The following is a 17,348-nucleotide window of genomic DNA, read 5'->3' as shown; positions in this document are numbered from 1 at the left end:
ATTAAGAGGGCCGGTAGTATACATTAAGAGGGCCAGTAGTATACATTAAGAGGGCCAGTAGAATACATTAAGAGGGCCAGTAGAATACATTAAGAGGGCCGGTAGTATACATTAAGAGGGCCAGTAGTATACATTAAGAGGGCCAGTAGAATACATTAAGAGGGCCAGTAGAATACACTAAGAGGGCCGGTAGTATACATTAAGAGGGCCAGTAGAATACATTAAGAGGGCCAGTAGTATACATTAAGAGGGCCAGTAGTATACATTAAGAGGGCCAGTAGAATACATTAAGAGGGCCGGTAGTATACATTAAGAGGGCCAGTAGAATACATTAAGAGGGCCGGTAGTATACATTAAGAGGGCCAGTAGAATACATTAAGAGGGCCAGTAGTATACATTAAGAGGGCCGGTAGAATACATTAAGAGGGCCGGTAGTAAACATTAAGAGGGCCAGTAGTATACATTAAGAGGGCCGGTAGTATACATTAAGAGCACCAGTAGTATACATTAAGAGGGCCAGTAGAATACACTAAGAGGGCCGGTAGTATACATTAAGAGGGCCAGTAGAATACATTAAGAGGGCCAGTAGTATACATTAAGAGGGCCAGTAGTATACATTAAGAGGGCCAGTAGAATACATTAAGAGGGCCAGTAGTATACATTAAGAGGGCCGGTAGTATACATTAAGAGGGCCAGTAGTATACATTAAGAGGGCCAGTAGTATACATTAAGAGGGCCGGTAGTATACATTAAGAGCACCAGTAGTATACATTAAGAGGGCCGGTAGTATACATTAAGAGGGCCGGTAGAATACATTAAGAGGGCCGGTAGTATACATTAAGAGGGCCAGTAGTATACATTAAGAGGGCCGGTAGTATACATTAAGAGCACCAGTAGTATACATTAAGAGGGCCGGTAGTATACATTAAGAGGGCCAGTAGTATACATTAAGAGGGCCGGTAGTATACATTAAGAGGGCCAGTAGTATACATTAAGAGGGCCGGTAGAATACATTAAGAGGGCCAGTAGTATACATTAAGAGGGCCGGTAGTATACATTAAGAGGGCCGGTAGTATACATTAAGAGGGCCGGTAGTACACATTAAGAGGGCCGGTAAAATACATTAAGAGGTGGGAACTGTCAAGGACATCCTGTTCAGTTTGCCTTGTCCCTTTAAATGTTTCGATACTACAAACTCCTCCAGACAGAGATTCCCTATATGGTGCATCTTGTAAGTCCTGTAGGACGATATTCTAGAAGCATTTTTTTTAGTCTGGTACCGGTGGGTCCGGTGATTGCCAATGATAAAGAGCCCGTGACTGGTGCTGGATGATGTATCGTTAGGCCTGGAGCCAAGAATGTATTAATGTGGGCAGCACTGTGCCAGTGTATACTCTATATACTGACCATACTCAATGGCCACAAGGGGCTTGTAATACTGATTCTGGGGAGGGTAGAAAGTAGAGTCTGGTTTGGGGTCTGTACATATGGAGAAGACTACGGCCTGGGATATGTAGTAATGAGGGGACTAAAGCGGATTAAGAACTGTATGTATTGGGGATTTGGGGTCTGCATATGTGTCGAAGACCCTCTTCTCCGGTAGGCAGCGTCAGACTGGCCCACCAGAACAGCAGAGGATTCTCCGATGGGCCCAGGCTGTAATAAAATTCTAAACCCCAGTGGTCCATTAGAAGACAACCAAATTGGGAGGCTACTAGGGTCTACCTCATAAGGTTGGGTAATGGATGGGACACCAGAAAAATCTTATCTGTTGTGCCCAAGAATCCTCATTCCAACACTTGGGGGGGATATTTACCTGTGCCAGTGGGCCGTGAACAGGGGGAAGAGTGGTGGCCGGCCAGAAGTGGGCCGGCACAGGGCGTTACTGTCCCCACGTCTGTGCACTCGGCAGGGCAGGGCCTGGCCCAGAAATAAACGCTGTGCACGCTAAAGCCTCTCGATGTATCGGGCTGCGCAAAAGGTGGCGACGGGGCTATCATACACGAGCGTATGATAAAAAACCTCCTTGGTCAATACATTGATGGGGCTCTCCTTTATAAATCGAGGGTCTGTCTAGAGAGCTGGTCTGCATGAATTTTTGGACACCCCAGAGAAGGATCATGTGTGCTATCCAAATAGCAAAGATTGAGGGTACATTCTATATAAAGGCTCAAGATTTTTTTTCCTTTTTTAATTTCTTTATAATCTTCCCGTTATTTCTTTCCCCAACGTTGATAAGAATAATCTATTCAACGTTTTAAGGACCAACCCTCTGTTCATCCTCATCCTCCTGGTTCCTCTCGACAGCAATGAAGTTACAAAAACTATAAAATCGTTTATGATCGAGGCAGAATTTTTGTCTGCATTGATGTGGACGGATATTAAATCTCGTATCGTAAAACTTGTTTACTCGCTGAAGTGCCGCTATTTCCCGTGCTCCTCGATGATCAATGTCTGTATTTTCTACCTTCCTGTTCTAGGAATGGGAAGATACTGCAGGACGACATAATCCAGAACATCAGAGACTGCGGTGAGAGATCAGACCCTGGAAACGCCGCTCTCTCCATTTACCGCACTGATCTATTCCCTCTGATGTCTAATGTTCCTGCTCCATCCATGAAATTACTGACGTCACCATTTGGCTCCAAGGTCTGTCATATATTTTTAGTTGAAGTTCACTGACGCACTATTTTTATATTGTAACCTACCCTTGAGTTGAACGAGTTTTCTCAAATTAAACCCTGACTGGTAAATCTCGCCGCTGCTCCGTTAAAGTGGACCTGTCACCGCATATAAAACGGGTGAATTCACACCTGAGCTGCAAACGACTTGTGACCTAGAATTTAGACTTACTGAGCCGAGAGGTTTTAATTGTCTACCGTCAGGTTTATTTTCTTTCTGTATCTCCTCAATTTTCTTTTTTTGTCATGAAACTTTACTCTATAGTCTTATCATCATCATTTATATATCTCTGAGATTATTATATTAACCTAGCACGGGAAGTTTCATCACAGTGTAACATCCTGTGAAGCAGCAGCATGAAGAGGCTCTGGGAACTGGCCCAGTAGCCCTTCATGCTCATTAGCATAATTTTAAAAGTTGATTTTTAGAAGGAAGGAGTCCATGGATAACAAATATAAGAAGATTACCACAGTCATGGTGTCTGGATCTATGAGTAAGTGTCCTTGGTTTATGGCCATGCTTTTGATGGTATATTTCCTTTCTAAAGGATTTCCTAAGATGTCAGTTTCAGCAAAGACTTACTTTTTAAATAAAATTTGGAAGCTATTATCCTAGAAATGAATAAATAAACTGACAACCTGTAAACTTATGCAGACATTTTTGTGGTTGGAGATATTTTTCCTATAGTGCTGGGAGTTCCTGCTGTGAGAGAGAGAAAGAGCGGCTTCATTCATAATCTATATTTTGAACCATTTTATATACATTATGTGATGTTATGAGTGTAAAATACCTGTCTCTATGTAGAGGAGTCTTTTTCTCATGTATTAAAGGATCTTTCCAGTATAAATCAATCAATAGACATTCAGGACACCATTTCATCAGCTGTTCCAGCACTAAAGGTCTGGTTCTATTACAGTGACGACATAATAATAATACAGGTAATTCTTTATTTATATAGCGCACACAATTGTGAAGTGCTGCACAGAACTTGCCAAATCGGTCCCTGCCCCCAATGGGGCAACAATCTAATCAACCTTCCAGTTTTGGAGGAAGCCGGAGGACCCCCACTCAAACACGGAGAGAACATACAAACTCTCTGCAGATGTTGACCCTGGGACTTGAATCCAGGTCCCCAGTGCTGCAAGGCTGTAATGCTAACCACTAAGCCACCGTGCCACCGTGCCACCATTTTGCATCACAATTTCAACTCAAGCTAGTTTTCCATAAAAATCAGATCAGTCCCATGCGCCAGACCCTGGATAATCTGATATTTATCGACTATGCTGCAAATAGGTCATCATTGGAAAACACCTTACATATCCCACGTGGAATGCTTTAAATATATAGAGAAAGATGGTTGGAAGACACCCCCCCATCGATGTCATCAGAACCTAACATTTGCCTGGTTTGAGACTTCTATTCCGACACTACCCCCCACCCAGCGCCTCTCCCCATCGAGCTTTGTGCAATTGCTCTGAAAATAAAAATAAAGAATTGAAGAGCAAGTGATTAGCATCCGCCTCCACGAATCCACCGCATAATGACCCGGTGCTCACTGGGATATGTTTAGACGACAAATTCATGCATCTCCTCAAACAGAGAAGATTCCGGCTTTTAATAAAAACTCATGAAAATTGGAAGATTTGTTCTGAATGCACAACTACGGCCCGAGCTCGCAGGAAGAGATGTGTGATACAGTGTTAGGGAATCCGGCCAAATTGCCGATGACTGCCCACCGTGATTCATGTCCTCGTCTATACGGAAACAAATTTGTCACCGGCGGCTGGAGGTGAGATTCGCTGTTTAGCCGCTGATTCCAGAACTGCTACATGCACAATTCTAATCACAAGAAATTCAATTGTGTCTGAATGCAGGAGTAATACCAACAGGTCGATGTAGTTAGACCTCTGTTAGTGAGGACCTGTCCCCTCTTCTGACATGTCGGAATTAGTAAATGCTTGATTTCTCTATGGAATAACAATTCCGCAGAAACTCTGCATGGAATTCTGGAAAATCCCATGAGGGTTGGGGCAGTAATAGGTAAACATATAGGTGCTCATTTATTATTATTTACAAGGATTCGGACAAACCGCAGGATTTAACTTAAAAATTGTGTTGCAAGCCATGCACTTACATACACCGGGAAGTAGAAGGTGAACTCCGGCGGACCTGAGCGGGGAAGCGACACATGCAGGAAATTGGGCGCACGATCTTCATGAATCGCAGCAGAGTTCATCCTCGTCAGACAGTCTGGATCGGGGACCGCGCAGGGACCAGGTAAGTAAATGTCTACTTGTCCTTCTTTGGCTCATGGTTCATGTATCTCTCCCTCGCTGCCTCAACATAGAGCCTCCTGGCTAGTCAAAAAGTATTGGTGCTCAAGGCATGTTCCATGGCCAATCAGTTCCCTAACAGTAGTGGATTACAATATAGGCGGTTTGGGCGGTAGCCAGCAGCCCAAGCATTCTAGGGGGCCCATGGCCACCAAAACCACCCACCAAATTTTATACTCAGAGGGTATGCTCATACATTTGTTCCTGCGCTCGATGCACATATATAAAAAAGCCATTTCAGAACCTTTGAAGATTCTCCAAAGGTCCCAAAACCACATATTGAAAGCAACAGAAGGGACACATCCTCCTTTCCCCAAGAATTTTGACTCTAGTACCAGATGTAGGAAGTGATTCCAGACTTGTAGGGGCCATAATATTCATACAGCCCATGGTAGTCTTTATCGGCCCCTCTGGCCTTAGCGTTTTTCAGTAAGGCCACTGGTAGGCCGTAGCAGGTCCTGTAACTGCTAAAACCCCTGGTGCAGACAGTAGTGTTGGTGAAGAGCAGGGACGCAGAAACCAGGAGCCGGGGCAGTATAATTTTTTATTTTCCAGAATTCCAATAAACTTATTGTGAACTTAAACTTTACAACATTACTTCCATGCACAATTTACCCATAATTAAACCCTTGGGAAATATGTTTAAATTGAGCTAAGAAGAAAGGTAATGAAAGCCACACCCCTTTGGAAAAGGAAATAGTAACGCCCAGTTGTCACTCTATTTTGGTAGTAATCACAGATCACCACAGTTATAAGAAATAATGCTACAGGATTGATATTTCATAGGTCATACAAACATTTACTATAACAGACATGTCACGGGTGATGACAGCTGCTCTTTAAATATACTTTCAGAAAATTCTTACTGGCTCAATAATACTCAATGGGAACCTTACTGAATGTAAAGATGGCTGCAGTCTCATCATAACCCTCGAGGCAGGCAGATAATAAATACATACAGCAATATCTTCAAAGCAAACATATAAAAATCAATACTAAGACTACGGCCGGCTGTCAACAGTCTAGTAAGATGAAAACATTGACTTTTTGTACAATGTAAATACTCTTCCACTCTCAGCATAGAAGTATTTGCTTTCTGCCAGAAGATCAGACACAAGGAGGTATGGAAATGCGTATATATCACCAGCTGATTGGTAATTACTGCTGCTATGCTGAGAGTTATTGCTGTGAGAGAGGGGAAGAGCTGCCTAATCCTTAGTCTGGATATTGAGAAAATTATACTAATCACATTCTCTGAAATTATGGTCAAAGAAGTTTCTTTAATACATTTGTTGGTTCCCATGAGACTAAAATGGAAGGGCAAAGCAATATCACCAGCTGATTGGTAATTACTGCTGCTATGCTGAGAGTTATTGCTGTGAGAGAGGGGAAGAGCTGCCTAATCCTTAGTCTGGATATTGAGAAAATTATACTAATCACATTCTCCGCAATTATGGTAAAAGAAGTTTCTTTAATACATTTGTTGGTTCCCATGAGACTAAAATGGAAGGGCACAGCAATATCACCCAGCTGATTGGTAATTACTGCTGCTATGCTGAGAGTTATTGCTGTGAGAGAGGGGAAGAGCTGCCTTATCCTTAGTCTGGATATTGAGAAAATTTTACTAACAGTAAAAGAAGTTTCTTTAATACATACGTTGGTTCCCATCAGACTGAAAAGGAAGGGCAAAGCAATTTCGAGTCTAAATAAGATACGGTATTGACCAGAACACAGAGGACATAATGTAGGAAAATCTATAGACACAGCATTGTCTTGGCTTCGGCACACATCTCTTTATGTCTCTGTATTATGTGGTGATGTAAAAATAACCTTGATCACAACAATTGTTTCGTCAAGTAAATCGAATCAATTAAAGTGAGATGGCAGATCATGTAGAGAGGAGTCAAATCTAATGTCTAAAAATAGGAGCAAGGTTAGGCAACTTTCTTGATGCATCTCAAAGTAAAAAAAAAAAAAATCAATTCAGTGAGAAATTTTTGGCTTAATGTGCACATACGTTTAAAGAGAGATCCCACTGTAATGCTTACATTCAATGTATAGGCGAATGTATGTTTTTGGGGTTTATATGTATATGTTGTATATAGTATCTGAATTTTTGATATGTTGAGGATTTTTCTTTTCTCTCCTCATTTTTTAATGTTTGAAAAATGTAATGTTTTCTATTATGATGTAGACGTTTAGGGTGGGTTCAGTTTCCACTGATATTGTAGTTTATAGCAATTTCTAGGCCCTCCATTAACCCCTAGGGGACGCAGCCTCTTTTGGCCTTAAGGACGCGGTCCCATTTTTCAAATCTGACCTGTGTCACTATAAGTGGTTATAGCTTTGGAACGCTATGAGATATCCAGGGGATTTTGAGATTGTTTTCTCGTGACACATTGTACTTCAAATTAGTTTAAAAATTTGGATGAAATCTTTTGCGTTTAGTTATGAAAAAAACCAAAATTTGGCAAAAATTTGGAAAAATTCTTTATTTTCAACATTCTAAATTCTCTACTTTTGATGCAGATAGTCATAGCACCCAAATAAATTCATAACTTACATTTCCCAAATGTCTGCTTTATGTTGGCATGGTTTTTTAAGATTCCACATATTTTACTAGAATGTTATGAGGCTCAGAATTTAGGTATCATTTTTCACATTTTTTGTAAAATCACCAAAACCTGTATTTAGATGGACCTGCTCAACTTCTAATTGACACCGAGAGGCCTAAATAATAGCGAGACTCATAAATTACCCCATTGTGGAAACTACACCACTCAATGTATGAAAAACCACTTTTAAGAAGTTTGTTAACCCTTTAGGTGTTTTATAGGGGTTAAAACAAAATGGAGGTGCAGTCTGCAAATTGTAATATTTTTTCACAATACACTCATTTTGGGTGGAAAATTAAACATTTACAATGGATTAAATTAAAAAAGGCTCCACAAAGTTTGTTACCCAATCTCTCCCGAGTACACGGATACTCTACATGTGGTGGTATCCTGCTGTATGGGCGCACGCCTGGGCATAGGAGGGAAGGAGGCGCCATCCAGATCAGATTTGCTATGTCACATTGTACAGGCTATAATTTTTTTCTTTTTTTAATGTGGACCTATAGGGCTTATTTCTTTTGCCACATGAGATGCACTTTTCTGGTACGTAATTTCGGGGAATCTATAGGCTAATTGGTGAGATTTTATTAACTCTTTGTTGGTGGAGGAAATGAAAATCATCACTTTTTAGGAAGATTTTTGTTTGTTTTTTTTTTGGCCGTTTACCATACCATAAAAATAATATATTATTTTTATTCTATGGGTCGCCACGATTACGAAAAGACCTCATTTATATAGATTTTTTATTTTTCCCATTTTTACTGAATAAAAAGTAATTTGGCAAAAATGTTGTTAATTTTAGCATCACCGACTTTCATATGCATAACTTCTTTATTTTTCGCCTCACAAATCTGTTTAAGGGCTTATTTTTTGCGAGAAGGATGGTTCTTTTTAGTGGTCTTATTTTAGATTGCATAACATTTTTTAAATTAATTTTTAGAGCATTTTTTATAGGGTATTAATTGAAAATTGTCTTTTTTTTGGAGCTTTTTTTTGGTTTTTTTTAACGGGGTTCACTTTGCGAATCTAATAACGATTCTGTTTTATTATTCAGATTGTTACGGACGCAGGGATACCAAATATGTGGGGGTTTTGTGTATTTTATTCAATTGTACTGAATAAAAACCAATTTGGAGAAAATCTTGTTCATTTTAGCATCACCATCTTTTCATATGCATAACTTTTTTATTTTTCGGCTGACAAATCTAGTTAGGGGCTTATTTTTTGCGAGAAGAGTTGTTCTTTTTAGTGGGCTTATTTTGGAGTGCATAACATTTTTTAAATCACTTTTTAGAGCATTTTTTATAGGGTATTAATTAAAAATTATCTTTTTTCGGAACGTTTTTGCGTTTTTTTTTCTACGGCGTTTACCGTGCGGGTCCAGTAACGATTCGGTTTTATTATACAGATTGTTACGGACGCGGCAATACCAAATATGCGTTTTTTTTTGTGTTTTTGTGTTTTTTATACTTTATTAAGTGTTTTTATAGGAAAGTGACATTTTAGGGGCTTATATTTTAATGTATTTATTTTTTATTTATTGTAATGTGATAACTTTAGTGTTTTTTACTTTTTTTTACTTATACATACTTGAACTTGAACCAGTGATGCTCTGATCACTGGTTTAAGTTCAATACACTGCTCTACAATACTATTTTATTGTAGAGCAGTGTAAACTGTCTGAGCAAGCTTGCGCATGCTCAGACAGTTTACAGTCAGACCCGGAAGGGGTCTGGCTGCCATGGCAACCGGGCAGCTCCGAGGCACATGCCAGTCCTCGGAGCTGCCCAGAAGTGGATCGGATCCCCCGGTAAGCGGCACGGGGGATCCGATTCACGGCGCAGACACCCTTACACGCCGCGGTCATGCTTGACCGCGGCGTGTAAGGGGTTAACACCCGCGATCGGAGCCGGCTCCGATCGCGGGTGTTAGCGCAGGCTGTCAGCTGTACTAGACAGCTGACAGCCGCTGCTTCTGGTGCCGGCTCCGTTCGCGAGCCGGTGCCAGAAGCAGGACGTTATAGAACGTCCCCGTGCGCTCAGTATGTAGCCTCGGGGACGTACTATAACGTCCTGGTGCGCCTAAGGGTTAAAAACTTCTGATTCACTTATGGAATTCCAAAACAACAAAGACAAACTAAACGGCAAAACTATTCATAATGATTGAGGTCTCTAGAAGATTGGTTGGACAACTTATACTTAGGCTGCATTCACACACATGTATGGGGGACGTATATATATGGCCTATATACGTCCCCCATACACTTCTATGGGCTCACGGCATCGTATGGGAGCGGTACGGTGCAGCACACGTATTACAGCGCCGTGGCTGCGCTCACCTCCTCCTCCTCTCCCTGCGCGCTGCCGTGTGCCCGCCGTGCTACGGTGCGGCGGGCAACGGCAGTGTGCATGTAGCCTTAGGAAGTGTAATGGCTTGAAGGGCAACTCAATCTGAAAATACAGCTTTTGCCAAATAATTCAACACCTATCTGAGCACCACAGTCTTACTAAATGTGGCCCAATCCAATAGGGGATCTATTCATATGTTCTGGAAGTTCTGTTTTGATCACCCATGAACCGGATTAGGGATTGACCCAAAATCAATATTGATGATGGTTAATTTATGATCACCAATAGACCAGTAGAAAGAAAGACTATAGGGAGGTCCCACTCTGGGATATATATCATTGTTTTAGAGTTCTGCACAGGATATTAGTCTACCGAGGGGAGGTTACATAAATTTTTTTCGTAAAATAGAGCCAATATTTTATTACAGCTAAGACCCACTAAAGCATAACTAAATCCAAAAAGTGTCTTGAGACACCTGAAAAAGCTCCAAAGTTTGCAATTTTTTTCAACCTTTTAAATAAGCCAATAAAAGTTATCACCAACAGAAGGGTCTCAATTTTTATCTGTTGAAAACTATTATTTTATGATATTTTACCAACTTATTCTAAACTATTTCAAGGGTCTAACAGCATTTAGTAGAAAAGTGCTTGTCAGAATCTTGCACATTTTTTATTTGCCTGATCATTACAAATAACATTTACTCCACACAAAAAGTTTTAATGAATGGCTCCCATTACACTAGTCCTAAAAAATATGGCCGAGCCGCCTCTATCGCGTAAGAGGAATAGCTGTATATATATATGTATATGGAGGGTTAGTAAATGCAGTCATTTACAATGAAGCACATATGATCCGCACTTCACTCGCTAAGAGACCCCCGCTGTGGCTTTTAATTTCCTCCCGAAAATAAAGTAAGCAAAAAATTTTAAAATGTGAAGCAAGAATTTCTTTCAAGATTCTAAAACGATGTCATGTTCTACAGGATTTTACGGCAATGTATGAGGCTCCCTGCTCTGTAGATCTGAGCTGAAGTCTACCGGGGTCTTAATTAAATAAAATCTTAGAAATGGAGATGAGGGGAAGAGCTTGAAGAGAAGGTTCAGCGTTCAAAGGAGATTTTGGACCTTTTGGTATAATCTAGAACATGGTTAATGTCTAATAAAGATAACGTTACTGTCTGCCATTGTCACGGGACCCTCTATCTTTGCCACCGCTGTTGCTGTCACCGTGTTACCGTTATTCTCTGGTGCTCTCTTTCCCGGTGTCCTCCTCTTGCCTGTATGTGCCAATCCATAGTGACGTCTATTTGTAAGAGGCACCTTCTCTCTTCTTCTACCTTGGAAAGCTAAGGGTCAGGGCTCCTAGTTGGCTAGTGGTACCTAAATGTTGAGGTTTGCTTAGTGACTTCCAAACTCAGACTTGTCCTCCAAATCCTGAATCTGGTTTTGACCTGTTGCTCTCCTTTGAGGCTCCTGGGTAGTCTTGTGCAGCCTGATCGTTGACTCCACTTGACCTGACCTGGGCTTGTTCCTGATTATTCTCTGCCTCACCTCCTGGAGTCTCTAGACCAGGACTACTTTAAGAGATAGTGGTCTGGTGTCCATCTAACTGTTTCTTGACCATGACCTAAAACACCTTCAAGAAACATCTTCTTACTCCTGACACTTAATTAAAGTTATAGTAGAAAAAAAGTCCTCGGCACCCAGGTGGTGAAATGCTATTAAGTGTCCATAGAGTGAAAGCCAATCATCCTCTTATCTCCCCATTCTGCTTCTCTGTGAAGCTGCTCAGTCAATTATGGGATTTTACCTGCCGTTGACCACCTGTGTGCACATGACGTCTTCTCTATCCCTCTGGTCTGTTCATCCCCCCCAACAGATTTCATCGCAAACCCTTAGATCTACATAGCAGCACGGAAAGCCGGCAATCCCACCGCTGGTATTTAAGAGTTATAATCCTTTAGAGAAAATTAAGCGAAAATAGAAAAGTAATAGCCAAGTAAGTCCTTGACGCTTGAAGTAAATGATAATAGCAAAAGGTCATATTAGATTTTTGCAAGTCTAAGATTGGTTTAAAGGGGTTATTCTATGGATGCAGAAGGGGTTAAAACAGGCAATCGGGCGGCACGGTGGCTGAGTGTTCTCTCCGTGTTTGCGTGGGTTTCCTCCGGTTTCCTCCCACACTCTAAAACATACTATTAGGTTGTTTAGATCGTGAGCCCCATGGGGACAGGGACCGATTTGACATGCTATGTGCAGCGCTGCGTAATCTGTGTGCGCTATATAAATAAATAAAGAATAATTATTAATCCAATGCAAAAATTAATTGATAAGTTGAGACCCATTCCAGCACCGGTAGCCCGCTTCCCTCCACTTCCATTCAATAGTTTGACATTCAATACTCGACCTATCAATAGTGACCTGTGACTTCTGAGGAAGACACATGCTATTGGTTGATAGGTCAGCATTAAAGCTAGTAATTGGTTGCTGTGGTCACCTGACTATAAAGCATCACCTCTAGGTCAGAAAAGGGCTGGTCATGAGGGAGGAGCTAATTTGGAGGTAAGCGGTGTGAGGTAGATCACCACCTATAGTAGCACTAAGTGCAGCACCAATCTATGTAAGAACGACCTATAGACCTAACAGGTCTTAAAGGACATCGACCAACAAGATGAATGACTGTATGCAAATTAACACAAGTGGAGCCTGGAGCCCCTCAGTCTCATTTGCATAAGTCCTTTATCCTGGTGGTAGATATCCTTTAAAGGGGCTTTTCAGCCAACTGATATTTATGGCCTCTCCGATGGTGAGGGTCCAACACATCGATCAGATGATTCCAGCACATAGAATGTTACTGTAGAACAGTTGAGTTACAATTACCTGGCTCAACCATGACAAAGAGAATGGAGATGACCAGAGATGAGCGAATCATTCGAGATTCGCTTTACTGAAGGTTTGCCAATTTTTTTTTTATTCGGTCTGAATCAATGTTGCTTTAACTGTCCTGGATGTTGGTACATAACCCTCATTTGCATAATGTTAGGGCCTTTTTTTCTAAGGTATAAGAAGCTAAAAGAAAAGTGGATCCTTCCAGAGGGGGCACGCACCAGTATGTCAGTGTGACTGGTTTACAATCATTCATCCTGGTGGTAGATGTCCTTTAACGACACTGCCTCTGGCTCCATCCATCCTATATATGAGGCACATAATGTACAAAGCTCTGTCACGAAGACCCTAATAACAGCCCAAGGATGTAAAAGAGAGGAATTATAACTTACTTATAAACATCGTGTGAAGAATGGATGAGTAGTTATTACATATCCTGACAATACTCGGAGCTCAGCATTTAACAAGTCTATGGAATGATCCAGCGTCACTTCCCCAAAGGTCTCAGATGACTTTGAGCTTCATATTCACAGATACTTCTCGGGGTATAAAGTGCTCGGGTAATTGCACGTCTGCTTTAAGTCTTTCACTTCAAGTCGGTTAATGGATAAATGGGCTCGCTAACAGCAATAGCGCTGAAGTAATGTGCAATAAGGATTTACATGTGACAGCAGCATGGACCACGAGATGCCTCCTTACATTGTGAAGAATAATGCATATTACCAGGGAGTGGATAAAGCCTTGGACTGATGTATCAGAGCTGGGCTCATTATAACGCATGTGAGCCAATAGCTTCTGTAAAACTACAACTCCCAGCATGCCCCACAGCTGCTGATAAGACATTGTAATACTGCACTTCAATGACTAATAACACTTCTATACATAGAATACTATGGGGCACATTGACTAAGGGTCTATCGGACGCATTTTTGTCGGGTTTGGTGGATTTTCTCCGTTGCCCCGGGTTTTTGGCGCAAGTGATCGGATTGTGGCGCATCGGCGCCGGCTTGCATGCGACACAAATTGGGGGCGTGGCCGTCGGACAACCCGACTGGTTCGGACAAACCGCGGAATTTAAAAGCAAATTTTGTCGCAAGATCAGCACTCACATGCACCAGGAAGAAGATGGTGAACTCCGGCGGACCTCAGGGGAGAGGGGCCACATGCAGCAAATTGGACGCATGATCTTAGTGAATCGCGGCAGTGCCGAATCCTCGCCGGACAACGCACAGTGGGGATCCCGATGGGACGGGTAAGTAAATGTGCCCCTATATGTTGCAGTCAATGACAATGCACCACTATGATACCCACATTCATAGCAAAATATAAGAACCCAATCACTGTTCCATGACCATACATGTATCAAAGTGCCATACAAATTCTGAATACACATGGTGGCTAGAGTGCTTATTACTGCGGCTATGGTGTAGATGGGGTTAAAGGTAAATTCCCTGTGTTATCGGAAAACCATGGAAAGTCAATGGTAAGGTTTGGGGTGGTCTTAGATAGTGATGGGATGGTTAGCAGTGTCTTTGGTGGTCTAGGTGAGGGATGGGCCTAATGATAATGGTCCCTGGTAGTCTAGTGAAATGATGGTCCTAGGATCAAAGGTATATTCCTTGGTAGTCTTGGTAGAAGTGGTGAGATTAATGGTATAGTCTCTTGTGGTCTAGGGCAGAGATAGGGTTAATATAAAAATCCTTGGGAGAAATGATGAGATCAAAAGTGTTTGGTGGTCTAGGGGCCAAGATAGGGTTGACGTTAAAATCCCTGGTAGACTAATAAAGTTTTGAGATTAATGGTAAGGTTTTTGGTGGTCATGGGCAATGATTCTTTAAAGGCATGGTCTTTAGTGGTCTAGGGTAGAGATTGGGTTGATGTTAAAGTAGGGATAGTCTAGTGAATTTGTGATATTAATAGTACGGTTTGCGTTGGTCTAGGGCCGAGAGGGTGTGAATTATAAAGTCTGGGTTTGTCTATTGCAGTTATGAGATTGAATGTGGTGGTCAAGGGCAGAGATGGCGATGACTATAGAGTCCCTGAAAGTCTAGTGAAGGTGTGAGATTAATATAAGGTCTTTGGTGGTCATCAACAATGATTGGATAAATGGTAAATTTAGTGAGGTCAATATAACGTAAGGTCAATGGTGGTTTAGGGCAGAGATGGAGCTAATGATAATTCCTCTGATAGTCTAGTGAAGCGATGATTAATAGTAAGAACTTACTTAAGTAATTAAATCAATGGTAAAGTTCTTGGAGGTCTAGGGCTGTCAGGAGGTTATTGGTAAAGTCTCTGACTACTGGTGAGGATACAAATGTTCATATAGTCCCTTTTTAAGTTGGGATGAGTCCATGTGGGCTATTGTCTAGTTTGCCACTCCTAATAGTAGGAGTACACACAAGTACTTCTCCCTCATAAGGAGAACCTCTACACCAGTAGTACGTTACATTTGGGATAATTTCTTCTATTCTGATACCACAACCCATCACATGCCTGACAATGGAAGGATCTGCCCTACAGTCGCTGTATGTTGTAATCTTAACAGTCAACTAAAAATATGTAAAAATGTATATTTTATGGGGAACAAAAAGCTATTCAGATTCCCCAGTATACCTGGCCTACAAGCAGAGTGTCGGCAAGTGGGTTCACAAGGCAATAACCATAAACAATCCGGTGAATCGGTGTCTTACTTAACCCTCCAATTGTCCAGTAATGAAATTAGCCTCCTAGAGATGGTGGAGCCTGGATGCATCTGAACACAATCATTATTTCTACCCTGCATGCTCAAGCTGCGGCAGATAATCGGGCCTTGTAGAGGTTAATGCTCTCCCGTTCCCGCTAAGGAACTTGCCAACATGTAGATTTGAGCAGAATTCTTATTCCTATCACTTCTGTGTGTTTACCAGACCCAAGGAGAAGGAAAAAAAAAAAAACCCCAGCAAATTGTACAATCTGTTTGGTAGACACTTTGCGGAATCGTTTTTTTGAGGTTAATAGATATTGAACCCATCATGATGCCTAATGAAGCAGCACTTTCATTCAGGAGAGCAGAAGCTAAATCGGTATCATAAATTTAATAAGAACACAACGTAATACAACGTCTGACCGCAGCGACGCTACTTTGTCTTGTCTGCTTTGTATTCTCAGCTCATTGAAAATGATAATGATATCTAAGGTAATGCAAAAACAAGCAGAAATAAGCAGAAATATTACTACCCGGAACATACGGTATCTTGTTCGGAGCATTAAAGGAGTTTTCGAAATGGAGAAACTGAAAAGGTTTCCAAGTACAATGCCGTATATCCTACCGAGGTTGTGCTCCGAACTACTCAACTGAACACATATCACATAACTGATGGAGGTGATACGGCTTGTGATGCAGAGGCAGTGCTCACTAGAACGTGCTGACCACCAAAACTGAACGGCCTGACCCCTGCCAATCTCAAATTTATCACCTATCCTAATGAGAGGTCATCAATTTTTCAATGAAGTAAGCAATGCTCCAAGTCTGAAGGTAGACCCTCATTTGGGTCATCGGTCCATAACATGAACGTGCTTTGAAGGGTTGAGAGTTGTAGGCTTCAACCAGATCACTCTGTTAGTGGCTTATTTTTACTAAAAGGGGGGGAGGGGTTTGGTATTAAGGCAACCAATACACATGGAATGGTTCCTTGGTCCACACTAAATTCTCAAGGTTGACATTGTCGTAATGTCACCTTGCACCAACTACTGAGTGAGCAATATGGGCTGATATGTCCATTCTCCAGAAATTTAAAGGGGTTTTCAAGGATTCATGGGGCTCCAAAAAGATTATTCTTACCCTTCTGCATTGTGACAGTACTTCCAGACTTCTGTAGGAAGTATCAGTGGTCATAGGACAAACCTCGGGCAATCAGTGGCCTCCTCAGAATGTAACTTATGAAGCCCTTAGTTCAAGGAGGCCACTGAGTGTTTGAAGTAGGTCCTGGGCCCCCTAACACTTCATGCTCAGCTGTTTTTGTCGAATTTGTGACCCTGAGAGTAAGTGACGTCCCATAGTTTCAAAGAGGCCACTGTTTTGCCGAAGCAGTGAGTCCCAAACAGTAACACCCCTACCCATTGAGGTTTAGATGTCTTCTGGAAAACGTGTTTAAGCAACAACACTGGAGTCTATATACAGTATACATAGATAAGAACAAATAATTTAACATTTTACATAAATTGGTTTCCACTTTCAAAATTTTTAGCCGTAAAAACACCCAAGTTTTACGTCGGCTAATGATCCCTTTCCGGAATTTTTTCTAATTAACGACCAACGTTGAAACCTCCATATGTGATTACGTGAGTCCTCAACGTGTTGTCCCCAAGAGAATTAATTGCTGTAAACCAAGTCTCATGTTCCGATTGTAAACCCCCAACTGTTATCCTCCGGGACTTGTTTGATGCCTGTAGTCCCATTGTCTTCAGGTTGTAAACTGTGAATCCATCAAGGGGAGCGAATAACAT

General features: G+C 41.5%; 1 protein-coding gene across 34 annotated transcripts in view; it reads right to left on the bottom strand.

Moving 5' to 3' along the window:
* The window catches only part of CADPS (calcium dependent secretion activator), a 353,066-nt gene that overhangs the window by 258,624 nt on the left and 77,094 nt on the right, over positions 1 to 17,348 (bottom strand). The window lies entirely within an intron of this gene.

This window comes from Engystomops pustulosus, chromosome 10, assembly GCF_040894005.1.
Source record: "Engystomops pustulosus chromosome 10, aEngPut4.maternal, whole genome shotgun sequence".
Taxonomy (NCBI): domain Eukaryota; kingdom Metazoa; phylum Chordata; class Amphibia; order Anura; family Leptodactylidae; genus Engystomops; species Engystomops pustulosus.
Note: the sequence above shows the minus strand (reverse complement) of the source record. Positions and strands in the feature narration are given on the sequence as shown.